Here is a 4,800-nt window from a genome sequence, read left to right on the forward strand (position 1 = left end):
TATATATATATATATAAGCAATTTTTTTATTTGTTTCAAACTTGATTTTATTTAATACCTGTTCTATAATAGTCATAAGTGTAGTTGTAAGAATCGACCAATCGAACCATAAGTGTAGTTGTAAGAATCGATCAAGTCGAATAGGAGAAGAATATTCGACTGGGTGATTGATAAATTCTTACAATTATAGAACAAGCATAAAAGAAATCATACAAATAATTTTCGTATTATCTTTATAATTATTTTTATATTTTCTTATTATTATTATTATTATTTTTATTATAAACAGTTATTTTACAAAAGGAAGAAGGATGTATGGACAAAATATTTCATACATAATATTATATATGTTTATATATTTATACATATTATGTATGTTTATAGAATAGAATTTTATTTACACTTCAGCATATACAGCCAAGAAGGGGACTTGGTTTACAGAAAAAACTTAACTCATTCACACTTTCATTCCACGTTCATTCCTCACCCGTGTGTCACATACATGTATTTTCTTAATATTTTTATTTCTTATCACTTTATCCTCTGTTATCTTATAATTTTATTTATGTATCACATTTCTATCACGGCCTTGTCGCAATCTTTTATATATCTTAAAATTAAACTTAGACCTATATCTATATCACATTTGCTTACACATAAATACCTATATCTAAAATATGCTATACCACATCCAAACCTTACTTAATTATTTAGTTATCCACTCGGCCTACCTTTTTCAATACCTGCCTAGAGCTTTACTCGCTTTATGCCCTCCGTCCAGAAGCTTTACAGGGTCTTCCTAATTTGGTCTTATAATACATTTCTTCTATTACTACCATTTCTAAATATTATTTTCTGTTCCTGTTCATTCCTGAAAATTTCTCTTTTCCTTTCTATTATGTATGTTTATATATTTATATATATGCATGAAAAATTTTTACCGGAAAATAATATCAAATCACTGAAACAAAGACCAAATTCCAGGTTAATGATAGTCAGCGCGGTTAACAAAGCGCAAATTATAATGTCGTATAATAAATGTTAAAACATTATGAAAAGAACCTAATCGGCTTTATGTCTTAGTGCCGAGATACTACCGTGTCTGGGATGATTCCATTACTTAAACATTTTGATTCGATTTGGAAATTTCTTCAACAATATAAAGAAACGGAAATTCTTATCATAGATACACTAAATATCCATCAAGATAACGTCACTCTCTCAGAATTATGAAGTTAAGTCAATGGACTTCTCAGTAAACGAAAATAGATTAAAATGGATTGAAATTTTTTCTATCCGAATGCGTATTTTAAATAGCGAATACTTTTTTTTTATTTATTTGGATTCAATTAGATTCAATTGGATGCAATTGGATTGAAAAACTGCATTTCCTATTCAAAATTTTGAATTGAACAGTATTCACAATGCACAGAAAAAGCTGATATTATTTTTAGATTGAAAGGCATAGAGATATCCCAAACAACACAAAGTTTAAAATTATGACATAAAACGTCTTTAAGTCGTCTTTTAGACGCAAAAAACGTCTTATGACCTGATTTTAGACACTTTCTCTTGTTTGGGATGCTCTATGCAATTCCTATAAATGAATAAAAATGCATTCAGGATTGAAAAGCATTCATTTTGACATTCGTGAATCCATATTTCTGAAAATCCGAATCCATTTAAATCCATTTCAATCCATTCTCGTTTGGTGGATTAAGAACTTAACGCGAAACTGAATCCAAATTTTCTAACAAATCTTAACCAAATACAATAAGGCTTCGCAATATATGGTTACCGAAAGATTAAAGGTAACAGGTAACCAAGAAATTCATGAATGAATTTCATTGATGAATCTGATGGTAACCATATATTGAAAATGGGCCTAACAATAAGTGTGTTCTTATCGTTTGTCCATTAAGATTTCACTTCAAAATTGACATTCTGAGAGAGTGACGTTACTTTGATGGATGTTTAGTGTATCTACGATAAGAATTTCTTTGCATTGCTGAAAAGGACTCCAAATCGAATCGAAACGTTCAAGTATGGAATAAAGCTGACTTAAGGTTCTTTTTATAATGTTTTAACATTTTTATTGACATTAAAATTTGCGTTTTGTTAATCGCCCTGACTCTCATTACCTGATAGTCCGTAATTATTTTACTTTTTAATTTATAAAATCAAATATTAATATTTGATATCGGAGAGTTGTGATCTTTATTAGATATACTATTACTTAGGCCCAGTTCCACAACTCACGGTTAACTCTTAACCGAGGTTTAACTTGTTTCTCATCTCTTTCCAATTTGAAAATTGGAACGAGACAATGAATAAATTGAACCTCGGTTAAGAGTTAACCGTAAATTGTGGAACTGGGCCTTAGAAACTAAGAAAATAGATTGGTCTCTTTCCATTTCCTAGATAGATATCGAAAATAACTGTTTGCCTACAATAAAATTCCGTTCGAATTGTTAAGATATTCGAATAAGAGGAGATATATAACAATTCACATCACTTTTGTATAATAATTGATGGAAATATAAATATCAATTGAAATGGAAGTACAATACATAACAAAATTTAAAATATGATATAAAAATCTTTATTTTGTTTTTCATCGCCTTATTATATACTTTATCTTATTTTACAGAATTTTAAATAATTCGTTAAAAAAAATTGTAATTTTTTGTCGTGAATTTATTAAATTTGCTGAGATTTGCTAGCGGTCAATTTATCGGATATGATTGCAATTATGGAGGATGCTATGTTTTAGTAGACGTTCTCGGCAGTTGCATTTCATCGTCGTCTATCTGCAAATTTGTGCAGATTCTTCTGGTCTCGCTCGCATTATCGAATTCCTGAGCATATTCGCTGACGAACCGAGTGTTATTCCCACTCTCCGACGGCGGTGGAGGCGGTGGAGGCGGCAGCGGCGACGTTTCTCTTCGCGGACGCGTAATCCTCGCTTATATCGATAAGAGGAGACCCGAGATGGCCACGAGTGGCCAGAGAAGCACGGAATGCCTCCCTTACCCCCATCCGTTCCTCCGATATATAAGTGAACCAGCGCGCCGATGGAACGTGTACACTACAGTCAGCCGGCGTTTTGTGTTTTATGTGTTTCTTTCGTTTATTTTAACGAGCGGCGGATACTCCTGTTTATATACGTGCGAGGACGCGCGCGAAAACACAAACGCGAGACGCGCGCCCCTTTCCAACTCCGGCCACGCGACCCGCGAGCAAGCCCGGCGAATCCGCCATTTTCAGTTCCGTCTTTCCCTCCTCGTGTTAAACACACACCATCGCAATCGCAAGAAATTACTGAAAGCTAGAAATAGCGCGCGATAACGTGCGAGACAATTTTCTTAATAGATTGGAGATAAAGGTATGGGAATTGTGTGTCATTAATTCGTCGAGTTATTAGAGATAATTACATGTCGACAGCATGTGACCTTCTTCGACTCGAATGTGCGATTAGGAGTATATACTTATACTTATTTTTCCCGTGGAAATAGAAAACACCGGTTTCCACAGTTCGAAAAGCTAGTGCAATACTGGCGCACACTCAGTGCAATTGTATTGTTCCATCGGTTTACATATTTTTAGTGTTTAATATTCCACTGACAAAACTGGTGCAAAATAGTTGTACTGACAATGAGTTCAACTTTTTCTCCACTGTCTTTAGAGACGGTGGAAGATCAGTGCAAGTTGAAATCAAAGTTGTGTTTGTGCTTTTGAGATATAATGGTATTACATTATTCTAATTAATTTCATAATAATGATATTGGTCTTAGTTTCTAATAATAGCTATCCCGGTAAAAACTTTTTCATACATAAATATATATAAATATGTATGAACATGCATAAATATTCATAAATATATATAATTAGATATGGAATATGTCCATACATGTTCATATTACATCTTTCTTTCATTTGTAAAATCACTTTTTAATATAAAAATAATAATGTGAGAAAATCTCAAAAATAATTAAAGGGATAATTTTCGCATTGTTTGTTTTAGAAAAAATAAAATTTGGAGATTTGAAGAATGTAAAAAAAAAATTGATTATATGTATATGTACATACGCTTATGTATGTATGATTTTATATACAATTATATATGAGCAATTCTTTTATAATAAACTTCTCGAAACTTTATTTTTTCCAAAACAAACATGCGAAAATTATCCTTTTAATTATTTTTGACGTTTTCTCATTATTAGTACCGCAGGTACGCAATGATATTTAACGTTTAAAAATCTTGAAATTTTTAAAAACTAAATAAATAAAGCAGAATATTATTATAAAATAAACAATTTAAACTCTTGTGTAGTTATAATGTTTTTATTATTAGTTCAAGTTATAAAAGGTACGTTCCACTTAACGTTCGCAATGCTCGCGAGCATCGTTTCATTCTTGTTTAATATTTGAAAACAATAAGGCTGAAATGATGCTCGCGAGTGTTGCGAACGTTAAGTGGAACGCATCCAAAATGGACAACATTAACAGAGAATATAAGTAATGTGTTTCACTGAGCCATACTAAACCTGGGGTGCTTTCCAATTGTAAAATCACTAGACACTTTTGTGCATACGGCAAGTTGCGTTCCAATTGCCGTAATCGTCGACACAACGTTACACATCCGTACTCAGCCCGAAGGCTAGTAGTCAGCTGTGTAAGCTTGTGTGTTTTTTTAGTGACAATTACATGTTACTAACCGCGGAGGCTATAAATGAGTTTGGAGGACGTTGAGTGGCCGGTACTTTTGCTTTTTTTTTTCATTCAATATAGACGGTA

Source organism: Mycetomoellerius zeteki, unplaced genomic scaffold, assembly GCF_001594055.1.
Source record: "Mycetomoellerius zeteki isolate Tzet28-1 unplaced genomic scaffold, Tzet1.0 scaffold865, whole genome shotgun sequence".
In the NCBI taxonomy this organism is placed as follows: Eukaryota; Metazoa; Arthropoda; class Insecta; order Hymenoptera; family Formicidae; genus Mycetomoellerius; species Mycetomoellerius zeteki.